General features: G+C 35.8%; 2 protein-coding genes across 2 annotated transcripts in view; both read right to left on the reverse strand.

The window, feature by feature from the left end:
• The window catches only part of LOC142349765 (tubulin-specific chaperone E-like), a 396,822-nt gene that overhangs the window by 168,479 nt on the left and 205,518 nt on the right, over window positions 1-22,825 (reverse strand). The window lies entirely within an intron of this gene.
• LOC142349271 (rhodopsin-like) overlaps window positions 1-22,825 on the reverse strand; it is a 241,147-nt gene that overhangs the window by 48,868 nt on the left and 169,454 nt on the right. The window lies entirely within an intron of this gene.

Raw genomic sequence — 22,825 nt, forward strand, 5'->3', positions numbered from 1 at the left:
GGCAGACCCTACGAGGGCTCTTTTTAGAGCTCTAAGATATAAAGAGTTAGGCTACTTAATTCTGCGCGCGAAGTAGGCTTACCTAGTTCTCTCAAACTAACGAAGACGATAAACTTCTATCATTACAGTGGCAATATAATAAAGCAACGGATTCAGCGTTCACCGAATTCACACACACACACACACACACACACACACACACACCCGTACGCAAACACACACACGCACACACACACACAGATACACACACACACGTAAACACAAACGCACACACACATAGGCAATAATAATAATAATAATATTAATAATAATAAAAATAATACTAATAATAATAATAATAATAATAATAATAATAATAATAATAATAATAATAATAATAATAATAATAATAATATGAACCAAACTTACAACACTGGAGCTGTTTCCCGCATTATTGTTATCAAACTGCTGACCGATATCATACAATGGTTCCATAGCACGTGGTTGATATATTATAACTTGACGACTTTCATTGTTGTATGCCAATTCTTCGTCGGCCGCCGGGTCTTGAACCATTACAACTTTTCGACTGCTTTGCGACATAATGATAATTGATGGAAGTCAGATGTTCAACTGGCTTTGACTTTTGCTTTTGAAATAGAAACGAACAACAAGGCTCTGAAATAGATCAAAGATCAACATAGTAATTAAATTTGTTCTGTAATGAATCGACTATACCAGCGAAGGAATAAAACTGGACCCGGGCAATAAAACATGACCGGGCTTTCTGATATTTGATGGCAAATTGCCTTCTAACGTTTAACATCAAGGACCCTCCCCCCTCCCCCCCCAAACCAAACCACGTCGCTCCGCGCAAACGTTACCGTAACTCCGTTACCCCCCCCCCCACCCCCCACGTACACCCCACTCTATCAGTTCTAATCAGATTTGAGCAATCAGATACGTTTCGCCTTTGCGGGGGGGGGGGGGTCTGGTGTGTTGTTGGTCGGAGGTCGGAGGTGCTACTGCTGACGAAGGTGGACGTGGGCCGACCTCGTCTGGCCTGGAATGTCGGGTGGACACACCTGGAACGCTGCTGTCGTGTTCGTCAGCGTGTCCACGTGTAGCAAACGATAATATAACGCGTTGTTTCAATGAATGCGAATGGGGAAAAGAAGCAGCGCGGAAAGTTGAATTAATTAAGCAGCGCGTGACTAGGTCAAACTATAGCAATTAGTGAATGATAGCTCAAACAATTCAGAATTAATGCAGAATTAGATCAATGCAGAATCATCAATGCAGAATTAGATCAATGCAGAATCATCAATGCAGAATTAGATCAATGCAGAATTAGATCAATGCAGAATCATCAATGCAGAATTAGATCAATGCAGAATCATCAATGCAGAATTAGATCGACTACTTGCTAATGATGCTGCAGCAGTTCTGGTGCTCTTGGGGGGCTGAGGTGCTGCAGCTACTGCTGTTTCGTTACTTAACTTTCGGTTTCTGTTGCAAAAATCGCCCAGTCCTCTTGATTCGGTTTTTAATGACACCGTTACTTCATTCGCGATGCTATTACGAGACTGTCACTACTGCATAATCACTGTCACTATTACGTAATAGGCTTCCTTCAATGCACGTTTCACCAAATGCGTAGTTCAATAAAGCGTAGGATGAATCACTATAATTTTCTCTGCAGAACATGTTGTAAATTGCAAAGTGGGACATGTTCAGAAAGCTGGCCTGGCTAAAATCCAGGCTGTAAAAATTAATGTTCCAGCTCTGATTTTAACTGACTAACAGATCCGGGATTTGAATTACTCGACTGATGTTATGGTTGTGAGGTATGGCATCCATGATTTATTGAACATGCCTCGAATGAGGGAAATGTCAACTGAGCTGGGTGGGTTGTTGAGGAAGTTTTGCCCGTCTTACAGTGCAGTTATTTGCCATTCCATTCAGGGTTAGTTCACAATTTCACAAGTGCACTAATTGAAGTTACTTCACAATTTCAATGCAAAAAATTGAGGTTAACTACGATTTTAAGGTGATTTAAGCCTATTTCGTCCAGATTATCAATCGACAGAATAAGACCAAAAACCATGAGATGTTCTCTGCACGAACTTTGCGAATTGCCAAATTTTGTACAAAATTCTGCGAAGAAATAAACCTGAGCTGTAGACGTAATGGTTAAGTGCTGTTGTGATATAAGTTGAACAATAGAGACATGCAAAATAAAAGACTGCTGTCGAGATGGTTGTTTACCAAGTGAGTTAAGTGAGTTGTCTACTGTGAAGTAATCCAAGTAAAGAAAGTAAAAAACAAGTATACATAAACAAATAACTATAACAAGGTAACAGTCAAACTCAAACTCAACTACATCCGCCAAAAACTGTTCACCGACCCTATCTCCAACAGATCAACATTGTCCCTTTCGCTTGATGTTCCATTGTCACTTGATGTTTCCCGAATAACAGTCCTTCGTGTTCTGGCCATGATACAACTGGATTCTGATGACATTTCAACATTGTGGTGCTGTCTAGCAACGTGCCTTTTGATGCTATACGGGTAAATTGATGTGAATTTACATAACTTACACTTAAGCTTCTCCGCATTCTCATGGTTCGTCTCATGTGGCGGTCAATCAAGTACTTAGCATCCGACTCGTAGTCGCATTGGTCACATAAAAACACCTTCTTTACGTTACTACTTCTGGTCACCCTCTTTCGCTTCCTGATTAACTTTTCTGATGATGGTACTACCCTTATAATATCAACAGTCCCGTGGCAATCTTTCGTCTTCTGATCTACAATTGCAAGCAACAAATCGACCTCTTCGCACGCCTGTATAACTGTTTCGTGGAAAACAAAATTAAACACAATATCACTGGCCATTTCACGGAGAACAAATTCAGGTAAACAAAGGGATCAAAAACAAAGCAACAATCAAATCTGAAATACACAACATATGAGTCTACCATTGAGTCTACTATTCAGACACTGGAAAAGATAAACGGAAACACACTGATGAACACTGGGATTGACACCCCACGGGCGAAGCCCGATGCTTGCACTACTACTTCTACTTCTACACAACTAATTCTGACTCGCACAACGACCTCCGACCTCCGCTACCGACCTCCGCTACCGACCTCCGCTACCGACCTCCACCGACCTCCGCTACCGACCTCCGTTACCGACCTCCGCTACCGACCTCCGCCTCCGACCTCCGCCGACCTCCGACCTCCGCTACCGACCTCCACCGACCTCCGCTACCGACCTCCACCGACCTCCGCTACCGCCAAACGTTTTTTGGTATTACGAGAGCACATAGAGACCATTTTTACATCGCCGACCTCCGCCGACCTCCGACCTCCGTTACCGACCTCCGCTACCGACCTCCGCCTCCGACCTCCGCCGACCTCCGACCTCCGCTACCGACCTCCACCGACCTCCGCTACCGACCTCCACCGACCTCCGCTACCGCCAAACGTTTTTTGGTATTACGAGAGCACATAGAGACCATTTTTACATCGCCGACCTCCGCCGACCTCCGACCTCCGTTACCGACCTCCGCTACCGACCTCCGACCTCCGCTACCGACCTCCGCCACCGACCTCCGCCACCGACCTCCGCCACCGACCTCCGCCACCGACCTCCGCCACCGATCTCCGACCTCCGCCGATGCACCAATATATGGTTTAGATGAACGCAGCAATATGGTTTAGATGAACGCACCAATATGGTTTAGTTAGAGCTAGAATGGCTGTTCAGAATATCGCCATCTTAAAAATATTATGCATGACACCAGTTATTCGAAATTTTCAAAATTTGCTATGTTCGTTGTATGTACAGTCTGATGATGTGAAACCTTCTGTGCAGTGTTCACCAATAATGTAAATTAGGCTGCGAAGAAAAGAGACAGACTGGGATGTTTCTTAATCGACTCTGGGCAGACTGGGAGAAGTATTTACACTTCTATTTGTCTGGTACAGTAATGGTTACAATTGAGAGTCAATGATACAGCGCTGAAACTCACTGTGAGCAAGGTCCGGGCACGGACGAGAAAAATTAAATGAACATCAGTATCTGTTTCAATCAGTCGACTATAGCATGCACTCTCAACGTTTTTCTCCTTAAAAAAACATTACTGTTACCTTCCGAAAGCATTTATGATGTCGTCACACGTTGATATAAGTACTTAAACTTCCCAGTATTAAGCTGAGCAGCGCAAAAACTCGATAGCGGAACAAATTTTGAAATTAATTTCAAGTACCATTTCTGTTAAAAAATTTTACTTCAGCAATATCAATTACTAGATTGTAATACAAAACAAGGTCCAGAAGAAAAAATAATCAGTCCATTTAAGGCAATTTAAGCAATTAAAAGACGACTCCAAGCTTATGAGGTGAGTACTATATTCAACATCAAATTCGAGTCACTAAAAATGATTGTGCTCATCAAAAGTTTTGAACTCGAAGTTTTCCATCGTAAAAGAAAACTTGCATAAAATAGACTCTGGAACAGAGAACCAACATCACTGCGAGGGAGCGATGAAAGGAATCATTATTATCCGGTGAAAAGTACGCCGGAAAATCGTTTACGTGGTCTTTTCTCTGACATTAGAAAACTGTTATAATTATAGAAAAAATTTCCCGAGCAATGAAAAACAGTATTACGGCCGAAATAACCTCAGTTTGGGGTGCCAGATAGATTTATTCTATCTGATAAAATTCATGAGAATTCAAAACTCTTTTTAGTCAGCAAATACTCTCTAAATGACATTAGATAAGAAACAAGTTGTGCTTGAATTTATTCCAGTCTGCACTATGTCCGTATTCAATTGTGTGCTTGCTCATTTTTGTGCGCTCAGTCCAGACCGACATGACCTCGATGTCAATTTCCGACCAGAGAAGCTGTTCATTACAACTGATTACTTTCCGATGAAATCCATCAACAAAAGGCTAACCTTTTCTCAGGGTTGTTTGAGAAAAAAATGACCGGCTGTGCGGTAGCAGCTAGAGCCAATACCTCTCAAAACAATTCCCATGAAACCCAATGACGCTCAAAGATGTATCTGGACGAGAACACTACTTGCCTCTGATCAAACTTGCCTCTGATCAGATTCAGATGCGCGCAAAAATAATTATCGTTGAACCAATAAGAGAACAGCGTTATTTCTGATCAGACATAGTCGCGCTTGAAATTTCATCTGCCCCCCCCCCCCCCCCCTCGATATCATTAATAACTGTCCAAAATCAAGCACATGTAATTGCAATTGCATGATAAAACAAGAGAAAATTTTGTCACTATAGGTCTAGTCTATTCATTTCAAAATTGTTTGTTTCAATCAAAACTGACTAAAAAAATCGGATCTTTTCAACAATTGCCCCCCCTTTGGTACCTAGTAGAGAATCGCCTCCCCTTCTGTGCTATACTTTACCACAATATTAGTTGGCCTACAGTTTAGATAGCCGAAAAACGGTTTAAGCGCAATTGCGAACCGCTGTTCACGGCCATGCCTCTCACGCACTATGGGATGTAATCCGGAAATCGTGGGTCGGTTATCGCGGCGAAGCCGCGACGCGCGCGAAGCGCGCCCACCGACCCGCCAGTCGGAAATTCTTTTCGCTTTGTATTCCAATTCGGCTAATTGCCCTAGCATGGCGCATTTTATTCTATCCAGTTTAACACAGTATGAGCATACACGGATACTTATTACTCGTCTCTGATTGGTTAATAAATCACTCGCTTAAATTCTATTCAAGAATAGCCCCCCTTTTGCAAAAGGGGGGGCAATTGGTTGAAAAGATCCAAAAAATCAAATAGAAACGTCAAACCAAGCTTACCAGAACTTGTTATTTTGAAGAAATAAAGTAGAGGTGATTCTCATCAACGGGAACTATAGCTTGGTGCATATATAAGATCAATGGTTGCGCCTTCCTTCGATTCCATTCATTTTCAACTTTTTTAAACTCTGATTTTCGACATTCCACTGGTTTAAATAAAGAAAAGTTTTATATCAACACTACTTCAAGTTAGAATCTATAAACGTTGCAGTGGTTGAAAGTGAGCACAAAAAAGCAACAAGTCTAGCTGATTTCAGTTCGAAGTCCTGCTCAGTCACTTCCATTTTGTTTCGTAATTGATACAACTCTCACAATTTATTTTACACGAAAAGAAGATCAGTAATTGTGACCTCGTTCTGTCTCAAAACTTCATTGATTTACTGAGGAAGAATCATTAAAATAAATCTAGTTCTGTGCTGCGCGCGGTTTGGTACCAGTTGTTTTATGGTATTACTATCAATTTAAGCTATCTTTATTTTCTATAAACTGCAACAACGAAAATTTATTTGTAAAGTGATGAGACATGTACCACTCGACATTAAAATAGATATTTTATGCCATGCGAAGTAGCCGAACGAAAAGAAAAACAAAAAGAAATCGAATCAAAATAAAGAAATTGGTTCGGTGCGCTAACTCAGTTCTACATCCACAGAGGGTTGTTTGAGCCCCACCACCGCACATCGTTTCTTCATTTTTCTCAATTTTTAGTTTTTTTACTTACGAATAGATGCTACTTACATAAAAAAATCGATACTTGTCCTTCACACTCCTCTACGAGGCTAGCCAGGATCAGCCATTAAATGTCTTCCGTGGCATCAGAAATAACCAATTACGCCTGAGGGGTTGGAAGTTTTTTAATACTTTGAAATCAATTATTTAGTTTTAACATGAACTCAATTTTTTTCTAAATAGATATTAAATTTCTTTCTTTCACTGAATGGTTGTACATAAATATGCTTGTATATCTAACTGAAATCAAATGAAATGCGCAAAAATGTAAGAAAATTTGTGAAGTTGAGAAGCATTTATAATTGTGTTCCGATAACTCTTATTTCTGTTCTTTCGTAATTTCATAGATTTCAAAATGGCTAAATAAGATGCTTGTTTGAAAAAGAATTACCGCGTGAGGATGAGTTTTTAGGTAAACGTGAGTTAATGTAGAAAATATTGCATTGGAGTATTGTAGACGAAAGCGTTCTTTTAACCTAAAATGATAATAGTAAAAAGCTAAAAGTATGGCGTTGGGTTGCGCCTCGCAGGCCATGACCATAAAAACTCAGCGGCTCGTGGGACGCTATATTTTTTAAATGTTCACAGTCCTTTTAATAAGTACCTTGTGTTTTTTGTAAACAAAATGTCTCTTCCATGCTGTGGTCGCCATACAAACATTCCGTTGTCTGCTCTATGATTCAATTCAAGCAACCAGCTGTTTTCCAGCACTCAAAATCCAGCAAAATACTTGGGATACAGAGCTATCAAGAAGAGACTTCTGATAAATGGCCACTCAAAAGTAGGCGGACATTGAAAGAAAACCGTTCTGACACGCATTCACTATGAAATATTTGTCTCATTGCTGTAACAAAAACTTGAAAACCTTTCACAGTATTTAAATATGTTTTAGTGAATCAGACGACCAATGTGTAAACCCACACTTCCGATGTGCTCGCGTGTCTAAATACACAGACAGAATACTAACAGCAATGAATAGAGAAGTTAGTAGAGACAACGGAGATGTAGATGCAAAAAGAAGACGAATGCGAGATCACTTTTCAGAAGTCACTCAGAAGGTTAATAATCTTAGGAGACAGCAATACAGTCAAGTACTCAATTCAGACCCTCTCGGACGCTTTTTGTGGGGTATGGCGGCACATCGGCTCCAGCAGAGGATATCTAGTTCTACTATTGCGGCATGACTTACTATTGCGGAGTAGATAAACTAAAAAACACTGATAAAATTATATATATGTGAAGTAATTTGAGTTTGATCTATCCATAGTTTTAATTTTTCACAATGAAACATAACCGCCAGAGTTGGGAAAAAACCTATTACCTCATTGCCCCAGTTGAAAATTTTTTAAAACAAAAATTTTAATTTGATCTTATTGTTGACCTAGGAAATGATTGTTTTTGAGCGTTTTTTAAAACCAAGAAATCACCGTTTCTGACCGTTATTTTAAAAAGAAAATCGTTTTTGAGCGTTTTTATTAACTTTGACGTGTGAAAACAGAATTAACTTTGATGTTCTCAAGTATTTGTTCCGTTCCGGGGAACAAAGTTCCTAAGTAAGGAAATTTTATGCAAAGCATGAAGTTATTTTCTCTTACTGTCTTTAACAATGCCTAGCATAGTTTCAGTATTTGATGTTAATTGAGACCAATTGGGAAACAAAATTGATGATTGATTATTCAAAAATGAATTGTGTTTTGAGGACTAGCTTAAGAGTTTGATCTATCAAATTTTATAACTCTCCACAAGGAAACTAAACAGCCAGAGCTGGAAAAAACCTATTACCTCATTACCCCAGTTGCAAAATTTGTTAAAACAAAATTTTTTTGATCTTATTTTTGACATAGGAAATGATTGTTTTTTGAGGGTTTCTTAAAACTAAGAAATCACTGTTTCTGGCCGTTATTTTTAAGAGAAGAGCGTTTTTGAGCGTTTTTATTAATTTTGACTTGTGAAAAAGAACTAACCTTGATTTTCTCAAAACTGAATTGTTTTGAGGGCTCTTTTAATAGTTTGATTTATCCAAGGTTTTAATTTTTCAAAAAAGAAACAAAACAGCCCGAGCTGGAAAAGAACCTATTACCTCATTGCCTCAGTTGAAAATTTGTTCAAACAAAAAAATTTTTGTATTGATCTTATTGTTGACATAGGAAATGATTGTTTTTGAGCGTTTTTTAAATCTGAAAATTCACCGTTTTTGACCGTTATTTTTAAGAGAAAACCATTTGTTAGCTTTTCATTATTTTTGACTTGTGTAAACAGAATTAGGTTTGATTTTCTCAAATATTTGTTCCGAGGAACAAAGTTCCTAAGTAAGGAAACTTTATGCAAAGCATAAAGTCATTTTCTCTTTCTGTTTTTTACAATGAATAGCATAGTTTCAGTTTTAGGTGTTAATTGCGACAAATTGGGAAGCAAAATTGATGATTGATTATTTGAAACTAAATTGTAATTTGAGGGCTCTTTTAAGAGTTCGATCTATCAAAGGTTTTAATTTATCACAATGAAAGAAAACAGCCAGAGCTTGAAAAGAACCTATTACCTCATTGCCCCAGTTGCAAATTTGTTTGAACAAAAAATTTGTTTTGATCTTTTTTTTGACAAAGGAAATGATTGTGTTTGAGCGTTTTTTTAAACTAAGAAATCACCGTTTCCGACTGTTAATTTTAGGAAAGACTGTTTTTGAGCGTTTTTTATTAATTTTGACTTTTGAAAACAGAATTAACTTTAATTTTTTTCAAAATTGATTTGTGTTTGTAGTGCTTTGATGTCGTCAAAATGGAATTGTGTTTTAAGGATAGAATTTTTTAAGAGTTTGATCTATCAGAGTTTTTAGTTTTTCACAATGAAACAAAACAACGAGAGCTGGAAAAAACCTATTACCTCATTGCCCCAATTGAAATTTTGATTTTGAGCGCTTCTTACAATTAAGAAGTCACCGTTTCTGACAGTTTTTTTAAAAGAAAATTGTTTTTGAGTGTTTTTAAACTTAAGAAATCTACGTTTTTCCCGTTTTTTTTAGGAGATCACAGCTTCTAACCGCTATTTTTAAGGAGATAAAGGTTTTGTACCGTTGTTTTTTTTTAAAAAAATTTTTTTTACCGTTTTTGAGTTTTTATAGGGAATGACCATAAAAACTGACTCATGAACAACAAAAAAAACTCGGTTTAGAAAAAATATCCTCAGGTCTAACATCATTTTCGCCGATAAATTTCTAATTTTATAATTGAAAAAATTGCTGCTCCAAAAACAACGATTTTATATTGAAAAAGTACAGGTTCAATATGTTAGAGTGCAGAAATTATCAGAATAAGGTCACGAAAAATTTCCGATCTCAATTCAGATTTATAAAAATTAGTTCTAAGAAACTCCCCAGTCAGAAAGTTTTAGCCCAAAAACGAAATCAACGTTGCTATGTTACATAATTTTTATTGAAAAAGTATGTTTTTCATATATGTTGAACCTACTCAATCCTTATTTCCGCCAATTTTTGTAACTTCGCATGAAATTTGAGGCAACTTTTCAATGAGAGCTTTTCTGCTACAGTTCTACTTACTTCTTTGGGTCAGCTCAAAATTCGATTAATTGGTTCCAGAAGATGGTTTTGCATCAATCTTTTGCTCTCAATTTGCTGAACCCCTTCATGTTTTTTTTTCCTTTTTTCCACTGAGTAGATAAAAAGTGAAATTATTTCAGTTTTGCGTTATGTCCCGAAATATAACTTCGATATATCTTTTAAAGGGGTTATCTCTTTAAAACATTTGCAGGAAAATTGCAAAAAACGCCAAAAATTTTGTTTGTCTCTTACTGCTGTAATTTTCTTTCTATTCGAGTAATCAATCGCTTGACAAGAAATTTTAATAATGGTTTTTGTTTTTCGAGCACTTCACTTTTTTAACTTAGTTGCAATTATGAACTATAATCACAAAAACTTCCATCTTTTCGCAACGTTTTTTTGATTCGAACTGAGTTTCAATGCGGATACCAGGTGGAATCTCTTTTTGAAAATTTGATTTGAGTTGCCATGGCTACTCTTGAACTGTTGACTGCCAGGTTTCAACATTTCATGTTTTTTTATTCGAAAACGGTATTTTTACCCACTCACAATTTTGCTCCAAACCTTATAACTTTGGTCCCTTGAACAATGGTTTTGGGATAGGTACGTGACGATGACGGTCGGCTTGTGATGAACTCAGCGGGTAACATTTGTGGATTATTACTACTACTATTATGCTCATGTCCGCAAGCCTAAGGATTTACCACAAAAATTTTAGCCAATTAAGAATCTGACTGCCATAATAAGTGTTTTTCTGTTTTTTCCGCGACCTATAAAAAGATAAGGCAGTTGTGGTTTGCAGAAACACAGTTGTTCTGAAAAATTGAATTAAGTAGAGAGATTTGAGGCAGACAAAAATTATGACAACAATTTGATCATGAGAATACCTGCGAAATAAGTGATATGAATATTAATGATGCTGGATAAAAATATTCCCAGGGTAAGAAAAATCTCAAAAAAACAACTTAACAAGTGCTGGACAAATTGGAAACATCGTGGACTGCTAAAGACGAAGAGTTTTTATACTCCAAGTTAATAAAATAGAAGTTGAGCTCATTTTTTTGTCATTTGCAGATGCGCTAACAAACTTCTCCTAATTGATAATAATTTACATTAAAAAATTTCCCTTTATTTACCGCAACCCTATTAAAAAGTTTAAATTTTTGGTCATATCTTTTATCCAAATAGTCATAATTGCAATTTTGCATCTATTTCCGATTTCAATGCCGCAGTTCATACTTTGAGAAATAAAGGAAATGATTCGTCTCAATATGTGTATCTGTGAGTAATCAAAATCATTTTTAAAACGTTTAAAAAAATTCGTCAAAAAAATTATAAGTTTGGTGAAAGTAATAACACTATAACGGTTAAAAGGGTTCGTGTTTGTTTTAGCAAACATTGCTCTCATTTATCAACTGACACTTTCAATTAGTGTTTATTTTAGTTCAAATTCTTATACTAATCTTTGCCTATTGTACATACTTGACTATTTGAAGAGATATTGTTGAAAACACGATGAAACATTGCTCTAATTCTGTTTTAATCCCATCATAACTCTCTGAGAATATATTTGTGTAATTGAGCTCCTCAATTCCACTTAAATTCAAAATTACTGCCCAGGAGTTTCTGAAATTTTTTAAAGTACAATTACTAGTTATATATATATATATATATATATATATATATATATATATATATATATATTTATACGTGAACAAGTTCTCTAGTCAAAAGATTATATTCAGTAAATATTTTTGTTACAGTTTTTTTGACGATTACATATTTGCGGGTTACCGTTTTCAACTTGTGCAAGGACTTGAGTCAAGTTTTGATGCGCTTGACTTGATTGTTTCACAAAATGATCCAAGAAGAACAAGGGGCCAGCAACATTTGGAGAGGTCGTCGAAGAGAGGGCACCTTGAAGAGGTCGGCGAAGAGAGGGCACCTTGAAGAGGTCGGCGAAGAGAGGGTACCTTGAAGAGGGCGACCAAGAGAGGGTAACCCAAGTTGCCTAGAAACCGTTACGTGAAAAAAATTTATAAAAAAACGTGGATAATCAGCCAAAACGCGTGCGAGTGCGGAAACGGGGCGAACGAACGTACCGTTAGCCGTTGTTACCTTCACAACACGTTCATGTCCATCTCGTCCAGGGTAAACCTCCAACACATGCCCAAGAGGCCAGATTCCATGAGGAGTCATGTCTTTCAGGATCCAGACAACGTCAATAACTTCAAGTGGCGACTGGTTGTTTTCATTCCATTTGGATCTCTTGAGTAGTGTCGGTAGATAAGCTTAGACAAGTCGCTTCCAGAAGTGGTTCATCATCTGTTGCAGATTTTTCCTGGTGGCAGAGAGTTGAATGGACGACTGATCAGGAAATGGTTAGGTGTGAGAGGCATCTCGTTGTCGGGAAGATCAGCGACATTTGTATGAGGTCTTGAATTCAAGATGGCTTCACTCTCTGCCAGTATTGTTTGAAATACGTCAAGTGAGAGTCTTTTTGAGCCTAGAATGATCAGCAGCGCTGTTTTCGCTGTCTGTATCAAGCGCTCCCAAACACTGCCGAAGTGGATAGGACGGGTTGAATTTCCATGTCGTGTTTGTAGCTGCAACAGCTTTGTAAAGTTTGTCGTTGTCAAGGCTCTTTACGCTTTTCTTCAGCACTTCTGACGCTCCCATGAATGTCTTTCCATTATCACTGTACAGCAGTTCTGGTTGACATCGTCTACTGATGAAACGTCGAATTTGATTGAGGAAAGTACCGGTATTGAGATCTGGGCAGCTTCCAAGGTGGACTGCTCTCGTGATGAAGCACGTGAAGATCAAACCATAAAGTTTTTCAAGATTTCCATTTGTGTCTTCTATATAAAATGGTCCAAAGAAGTCGACACCACTATTGGAAAACGGGAATTGTGTTGCGGCTGATGGGAAACGGAAAGCGGGAAGAGGAGCCAATCAATAACCTGCCTCTACCTTCGAAACCAGCTGTCGTAGCAACAACAGCACATAAAACTCTTTAAATGACTCAACCAGAGCAGGTTTTGACCAGACTAACTGAGGGCAACCATGGGCAACGAGATCTAATTGGGCAGCCATGGGCAACCAGATCTAATTTGACTGCGCATACGGGGGTATCGGAACACCATGGGCCGTGCATAAATGTGCTAATCAACAACGCAAAATCAATAATTAGTTCTTGGCAAGGTGTTTATTGCTTACAAACAAGAATTAAACTGATCATAAACCTGATCTCTTCGGTAGCTAATTAATACTTTTCGTGGTAATGGCTTTTTTGCGGCTGGTCCCCCACACCTGATCAGACTATTCAGACTCTTGAAAGAGTTCTGATCACACCATACGGGCTCTGGGTTGGACTCTGTTCATATTATCCAGACAACACTGCTCTGATCACACCGTGCAGACTGTTGATTGGGTTTTGAGTAGACTTTCAACAACGAATACAATGTTAGAAGGTTGAGAGAGAGCAACCTAATGTAAGTTGTGCATAAGATAAGCTTGACAAGATGCTCTACTTGTTCAACGTATACTTGGCTAGAGAAATGAAGCATTGAGGAACAAGAAAGAACGTGAGAACGGGTTATAAGAGATGCCCAATTTCGGGAGCTTACGGGCAGTTGGTGTAAATGGGTAGCACACTAGGCTTGCAAGTAAGAGATGTTGGTTCGAATCCAGTACTGGTCCATGAGTAGTTGCACCTGCTTAGACCCCTAACATCAGACCGTACAGAAGTCTGGATGCACCCCTGATCAGAACTTCAAGGCCGTACACGTTCCATAGCGTAGTTTAGCTGCCGGACTTTCTCACAGGGTTTCACGTCGCCCAATGTATGCGATATAAATTGGTCTGATCACAGCTGGCTTGGTCCCAGGTTGAAGCCCAGATCCAAATTTTTGTCTGATCAGACTTTCCAGACCGAAATTATCTCTGATCAGACCTTCCAGACGGAAGTTTACCCTGATCAGTATTTCCAGACCCAATTTACCTCTGATCAGACTTTCCAGACACAAAAGGTCTCTGATAGGACTTTTCAGACGGAAGGCGTTCAGATCAGATCATCTTCAGACCATGGTCCAGACTCAAATTCAGACCATTGCCCAGACCTTAATCAGACTATGATCAGACTCAACTGCGCTCAAAATGGTCTGATCAGATACAGATTTTACTTATGAACAAATCTCCTAATTTTGCTGTAATATATTCAGTTCATAAAAACTGATATTTGCAGTATTTAATTCATCGGAGGAAAAACCAATTATAAAAGTATTGCTAAAGAAAACGAAACCCAACTGTTGAGAACATACTTTATTTAGTGTGCCGTTTAGTGTATATTTCTGACTCAATGGATGAGTTTAGACAGCTTTCCATAAGAAACATCGTGGTCTCCAGTTGATCAAAATTTCTTCTGAAGGGGACCGGCCTCTGCTATCAGCTGGACTCCTTTTTTCTGATCTGCGCTATCGGACTTTAGATGAGTCTCTGATCAGAACGCTGCTTTATGGCTGCCTCTTGGCAGAGCCAACATCTCTCAGTGAAAAAAACGACAAAAAAATGAAAAAAAATTATGCGCTCGAAATGGTCCCTGATCAGACCAAATTGCGTTCGAAAACATTTTTGACCAGACCCAAATGCGCTCGAAGTCGCCTCTGATCAGACAAAAGTGCGCTCGAAGAGGTTATGATCAGACCCAGTTGCGCTCGAATCCGCCTAAAATCAGACTTTTCAGACCAAATCGACTTCTGATCAGACCATCTTCAGACCATCGTCCAGACTGTAGTGCGCTCGAACTTCCTTCCAGACCATGTAATTTCGGTCGGGGAACACACGCGTGTGCGCTCGACTGGGTCTGATCATAAACCAATTTGGGTCTGGACCTCAACCTGGGGTTCGGGACCCAGGTTTTGGTCCAGACCCAAATTGAGCTATGATCAGACCCAATCGAGCGCACACCCCTGTGTTCCCAGACCAAAATTACAGGGTCTGGAAAGCGGTTCGAGCGCACAATAGTCTGGACCATGGTCTGATTTCGGTCTGATCAGAGGTCAATTCGGTCTGGACGGTCTGATCATAGTCTTTATAGTCTGGAACATGGTCTGGGTTCGGTCTGATCAGAGGTCAATTCGGTCTGGAAGGTCTGATTTCGAGTGCATTATTTTTTTCAATTTTTTGTTTTTTTATTGAGGGATGTTGGCTCTGCCAAGAGGCAACAATAAAGCAGCGTTCCGATCAGAGACTCATCTAAATCCCGGTGACTCTGATCAGAAACAAGGAGTCCAGCTGATAGCAAATGCCGGTCCCCTCAAGAAGAAATTTTGATTAACTGAAGACCATGACGTTTCTTGTGGAAAGCTGTCTATGTTCATCCATTGAGTCAGCAATATGAACTAAGGGGTATGGTAAATAATTTTTTTTCTCAACAGTTAGGTTTCGTTTTCATTAGCAATATTTTTAGAATTGGTTTTTCCTTAGATGATTTTAATACTGCAAATATCAGTTTTTATGAAATGAATCTATTATAGCAAAATAAAGAGATTTGTTCATAATTAAAATCTTTCTCTGATCAGACTATTTTGAGCGCACTTGAGTCTGATCATAGTCTGATTCAGGTCTGGGCAATGTTCTGAAATTGAGTCTGGATCATGGTCTGTTTTTAGTCTGGACAATGGTCTGAATTTGGGTCTGGTCATAAGCGCACTATAGTCTGGACAGTGGTCTGGGTTCGGTCTGATCAGAGGACATTTTGGTCTGGAAAGTCTGATCAGAGATCATTTTGGTCTGGAAGGTCTGATCAGCGGTAATTTCGGTCTGGAAAGTCTGATCAGAGGTCATTTCAGTCTGCATAGTCTGATCATAGCTCAATTTGGGTCTGGACCTAAACCTGGGGAATCCCAACCTGGGTTGTTATTTGTTCACTTTATTATAAAGTGCCCACTCTATGGGGATGAGGAAGTACTTAATTGATGACAATATGCTCCGGGTTCATGAGATCTACTTAAAGAAAAAGAAACAAATCAAAAGAAACAAACAAAAGAAACAAAGGTTCGCCAGTCACAGTAATTAATTTTCAGAAACCGAAAATGTGGTCTTTGTGCTTTCCATTTTCCAGCGGAATCCACATTTTTACAAAAGAGAAGTTGAAAACATCTCTGGTTTAGACATAGTTACTTACAGTTTTATACAAATGCTCTGCATTCAGTGATTGAGTGCTTATTAGACTCCTGTTTCTTAAGTACCGTGTTATTAACTGATTGAAAGGAGGCAGAAGAACGAGTGAAACCATAAACAACATGAGCAATTGATTCATTTATCCCCCGAATATTTTAACATATTTTTTTCACCCATCAATTCAGCCGCAAACTTTTTATCCCAATATCCTACGTATTTGCTTACTTTGACTATCAAAACCCACAATTCTTAATATAAACCCTAACTATTCCGAATCTTTAATGTAAATAATAATAATAATTACTATATAAATAACAAGGAGGCTGGTTAATGTTCCGACCCCGCTCCTCAGTAGTGGATAAAACAAGGGATTCAACCACCAGTAAAATTTGTCCCTTTCTCCTAACGCTAATCGCGCATGTCGAATCGGGCCAAATTTTACTGTTTGTTGAATCCCTTGTTTTATCCACTACTATATATTAGCTCTAAATTCAATAAAAAAATCAATTAAAATCAAAAACAAAAACAAAAAATCAAAAAAACAAAGCAAAATTTACATTTCACTCTTTAAGAGCGATTCACTCTTTTCGAGGTGATTCCTGAGTAGGGAGATCGCTCTTTTTCACTCTATAAGAGCGAATCCATCTTTTTGTAATATATTTTTATTTTTTTATACCTCTTATTTCAAATTATCTATACTTTCCAATAAATTTATATTTTCTTTTATTTTTTCTATATTTATTCCATTATTAATAAGAAATGATACAAAATTATAGTATTTACATGAACAATTTTCACCAGTTTGGGTAATATCAGATCTGTGAACAGTTCCACTGATCCAAGTAGTGGCAACTTTGTTGATCTGGGAACCAGCTCCACCGATCTTTCTGTTAAATTTCTACTAAATCCTTTAGTCAATTCTATATCTGGATGTTGTTTCTTTACATGAGCCCGTATCCCATCATATCTCACAACAGAAGTACAATATGGACAATTAACTTTAGCTGAAGTACAAGTTCTACATGTATACTTACCCCCATCAAAATTATTTAGTGGTTTTATATAATTACACTTATTACAACATCTAGTTAATACTTCTGAGCTTGGGTTAAGGTTAGGGTTAGGGATAAGGTTAGGGTTAGGGTTAGGGATAAGGTTAGGGTTAGGGTTGGGGTTAGGATCTGAGTTAGAGTTATAGTCATAGATAGAACCAGAACCAGAACTAGAGCTAGAGCTAGAACTAGAGTTAGAATTAGGGTTAGAACTAGAACTAGGGTTAGAATTAGAATAAGAATTAGAATTAGAATTAGAATTAGAACTAGAATTAGAATTAGAACTAGAATTAGAATTAGAACTAGAACTAGATTCATTTTTTAAAGAACAACCCCATGGGGAAAAATCATTAGCACAAATACCACTTAATATTATATTACCACACATACATTTATCAGTTTTATCTTTATGAAATGATTCATAATGATATTTTAAAACAGCAATGTTTCCACATTTATAGTTACACTCTAAACATTTTAAAAGCATTTATAGTAGGGTAAACTTTAATATTTACCTAATCATTGATAATATTTAGCCATGATTTCAATTAAATCTTTAGTAATATCTTTAGATGTGATACACTCTGCTAAATATTTTTTTCCTGAAGTATTATGTGTATTAGTTTTACATCTCTTATCTAAGATCAAATCAAGGTCTAATTCTTTTTTATCTTTAACAAAATTTATAATCTCTTCTCTAAATTCTTCATTATTTGTATATAGTTTGTTTAAAAACTTTCCTCCCTTTCTATTCAAAATTCCCATCTCTTCATTGACGAAGTCATAGTTACACTGATCAGTATACGAACTTTGTTCGTGGTTTACCAAACTGCTTCGTGTTTCACCTTCCAACTCTTCTTCATATCCAACATTATCTAATGTATTTACTCTACTCAACATTGTGCTTGCTCCCATTGCTACAGTTCCAGCATTTCTTGATATTGAATCAGGATAAAAATAATTAAATATAATCAAACCTGCGCCTATAATTCCACCAATATTTGATAAAATTTTCATACCTTTTCCCAAATTCATTTCTTTAGTTAGAACATCTTCTGAATTTTCTTATTATTTAAAGTAAGAATTTTATTAAAATAAAACTGATAATTATCATTTTTAACAACATTTCTATCTGTCGCATTAAACATTAGTGGTTTCATATATGCTATAAGTTTATTTATATCTTCTCTTTCTAAATCATCTTTTAAACTAAGAGCTTTTAAATCAAGGAAACCAACTCTTGAATCCTATATCATTGTTCTATTACTACTAATAATAATAAAAGTATTTTCCTTTTTATTATATTTAATTATACCATAACGAAGTTCATCTGACATTCCATCTGTACAATTATAATAGTTACTATTTAATTCACTAATTATTTTATTGAAGTCATGTTCCCATTTATATATCTCATTAAAGTTTTTAAATAGGTCAGATCCATTATAAGTTGTTAAATAAATAGTTTCACAACTCATTCTTGCTGTATTAATTATTTGAGCTGGTTTATGACACATTTTAATCATTTGAATACAATAATGTCTACCTTCATTAAAATAATAACCTATGTCCTTATTTAACCTATCACCCATATCATCAGGTACTATTACACAATTTTGAAATTTATACATATTATTTTTTGTGATCATATTTATATCACATTTATTAAACCCAGTATAAAATTTATTAGACTCAGGATATATCCAGTCTCTATCATCTTTACAAACTATAACTATATTTTTAGCTTGGTCTTGGTTTTGGTCTTGGTTTTTGTTTGGTCTTGGTTTTGGTTTTGGTCTTCGTTTTGGTCTTGGTTTTGGTCTTGGTTTTGGTTTTGGTTTTGGTCTAAGTATAACTTTAAGTATTGTCGAATAAAATATGTTTTAACCGTTCCAGTTCCACCATAAACAATAGTATGTAATGGTGACTTTTCATATTCAAATCTAACTAGACTCCTATTCATAAATCCACCACAGCTTTCTTCTAGTGTTGTATATTTACTTGGTCTTGAATCATATATTATATAACAAATTCCAATTATAATAACAAAAAAAACTTCACCACCTGTTTCCATTTTTATATAATAAACATAGATTTGATTTAGATTTAGACTTAGACTTATATGCGAAGCAGGTTACCTGATAATTAGACTTATTTAATAAATTTATTATATAAAAGTGCTCATCCTAACTTTTGAGGAATTCAATAATAAATTTAATATTGATAATAATGCTATGAGTGATATCAGAATAAAAGATATAGGTAAAGATATAAGTCTAACTACAATTGAGATTGTAATGAGAGATAAAACTCCATATAATATTAAGGAACCTAACTTAAATATTATTGTAAATCTACATCCAACTGAAGGTACACATTGGGTTTTAGTTGTAAGAAGAGAAGATACGCGAAGCGGTTGGGGAACCAAGACCGAAGGTCCTTCCATCGATGGTCCAACTTACTACTTTGATAGTTTTGGTGTAGAAACTCCACCTTTATTTTTTAGAAGAATATGTTGGTCTAGGCTCTAATGAGAGAATACAACAATATGATGAATCTTATTTTGGAGCTTATTGTTTATATATGATCTATCTTATTGATAGAGGATTTAGAATTAAAAGTGCTTTGAATATTCTAGTTAATCAATGTAAATATCCAGGAATATATAATGAGTGTTTTTGTTTGAATTGTAGTAGAGGTGATGTTAACGATAATGTTAATGTTAATGATAATGATAATGATAATGATAATGTTAATGATAATGTTAATGATAATGATAATAAAAATGATAATGATAATGATCTACGAAGTAGCTTTGCTAATAATGCTAGTGATATTGTCATTGATAAAGATCTACGAAGTAGCTTTGCTAATAATGATAATGATAATGATAATGATAATGATAATGATAATGATAATGATAATGATAATGTTAATGATAATGATAATGATAATGATAATGATAATGATAATGATAATGATAATGATAATGATAATGATAATGATAATGATAATGATAATGATAATGATAATGATAATGATAATGATAATGATAATGATAATGTTAATGATAATGATAATGATAATGATAATGACAATGATAGAGATAATTTTATATATCTATTAGATGAAAAATATCAAAGGTGTAAATCTAATAGGAATAGCAATAGTAATAGCATTAGTAATGGTGAAACATGGACGAAGTCCCATAGTCCTACTAATAATATCCGTGAAGCGGTTCAACAGATATGTTTGGTTAACCACGAGCGAAGCTCGCTTGCAAATTCACCGATGTCTGTAAACATAAATGATGATCTATATTCATGGCTAAATGATGATGATATAATTACTGAAGCCGCATTCCCAGAGAACTTTAGATGTATAATATATGGTCCTATTGAATGTGGTAAGACATTCTTTTTGAAAAAACTAATTCTAGCTAGTATATACTTTGATAAGCTATACATCATTGGACCTACTGGTGATCAGTACCATGGTATAGAAAGAATAAACCCAAAAGCAGATGTTGACTTTATTAAAGATATAAAAGATTTACCATCTCCCGATAAACTACCCAAAGACTTACAGAAACTAATGATATTCAATGATGTTAGAACCAAAGAACCAGTTATTAATGAATACTTTTGTAGAGGTAGACATAATAATTGTAATATGATATATCTTAATCAAAACCTGTTCTCTCTGGATAGGCAGAGTGTTAGAGAGAACTGTAATCTATTTATTTTATTTGAACAGAGAGGTAAAGTCCTCATATCTATATATCAAGATTTCTTTAATAACGTTGAACTTAGTTATAATGATTTTGTTAATATATGTAATAAGGTATAGAAATAGCCTTATAATTATATTGTCATTGATATAACTAAAAATAAAAAAATTAATGGTAAACTAAGAATTAATTGGGATTGGAGAGTTTTGTAGTTTAGTTTAAGTTAAGTCAAAGATTAAGATTAAGATAAAGTTAAAGATAAAGATAAAGATAAAGACTAAACTAGATGTAAAGTAAAACTTAAAACATCACCATTAAAGTCTATAGGTCTTCCATGCTCATCTTTAATATGAAATTCTATTTATTCTATTCTACCTTTAGTTACATTTTGATACAAGATATTAGTTGGTATAATATTTATCAAGTAACCTGGTGGTTCAGTTAGATTGAAAGTATATAGTATGTCTGTATCTTTACCATTATCTTTAGCTCCAGATATCACATTACAATGAATGTTAATAGTACTAAAACCCATAATATCAATAATTTTATATCTACCTTTTTTATAAATTATTTTTCTAAATCCTAGTAATGAGGCTAGTGAGTTTTCTATATCAAAGCTGAGTGCTCCTTGTTTTATTTCCATTAAACATTTCATCGTATTCTTATCAGGTTCTATTATAACATTACCATCAGTTTCTTCTTCTATTAATTCTGCTATGTCAGTTAACTCATATGCTCCCGGTGTAATAGTTGAATAGTTGAATATAGCAACGGGATTCATTTATAATTATAATTAAGTATAGATGTAATGTTTGGGCTTGAGGTAGAGATAGGGTTAAGGTTAGGGTCAGAGCTAAGAGCCCGATGTAAAGCTTCATCATCTTCTATAACAGTACTAGCATATAAGAATTGATTGTTTCTCCTATTCACATTAAACACTGAATTATAAACAGATAATCTAATTAAACCTAATTTTGTTGTATTAAGTATAGGTTCACTAAAGTTAAACTTCTCTGTTGGCTTTATCATTCTAAAGTTAAAGGTATGCTCTTTTTTAGTTTTAGTTAAAGCATCATGTATATTTTGTAGTTCTCTAAACTTTAAACTATCGGTGAAACCGCTTCGTGAATCAGTCATTTTTTATCTATTAAAAATGGATTTTAATTTGGATACAACTTATGTTTACAATAATGATATACACAAAAGTAAGATTATAAAGTATAAACCAAATAATCTAGCAACAAGGAATACAGTTAATACAAATATTAATATCATACTCAATAGAGAAGAGAATCACTTAAACTTGCGTGATTCATATCTAGAGATAGAGTTTGTTGTATCAGATGATGCTGGTGGTGTATTTGCAAATGATGCTAATATCAGATTAGTTAATTATGGTATGATGGCATTGTTTAGTTCAGTTAAACTTGAAACTAGTGGTGGTAGGACTTTTGAATATATAGATCATTGTCATCCTAATCAATTGATGCATAAGTTATTAACTGGTACGGATGATGAATATGAGATTGGTTTTGTTAGAAATCAGGGCAATAGGGATAGTCAACTTAAAGGTGACCATATTGCTGCACAACGAGGACATATGTATATGGTGATTAAGATGAGTGATCTATTTGGTTTCGTAAATGATTTAGAAAAGATTACATATGGTTTAGGAATTAAACTAATATTAAAAAGAAATAATAACGATAGAGCTCTATTTAGAGTTACTGCTAATCCTGGTGCAG

The sequence above is a fragment of the Convolutriloba macropyga genome, chromosome 11 (assembly GCF_964194025.1).
Source record: "Convolutriloba macropyga chromosome 11, txConMacr16.3, whole genome shotgun sequence".
Taxonomy (NCBI): domain Eukaryota; kingdom Metazoa; phylum Xenacoelomorpha; order Acoela; family Convolutidae; genus Convolutriloba; species Convolutriloba macropyga.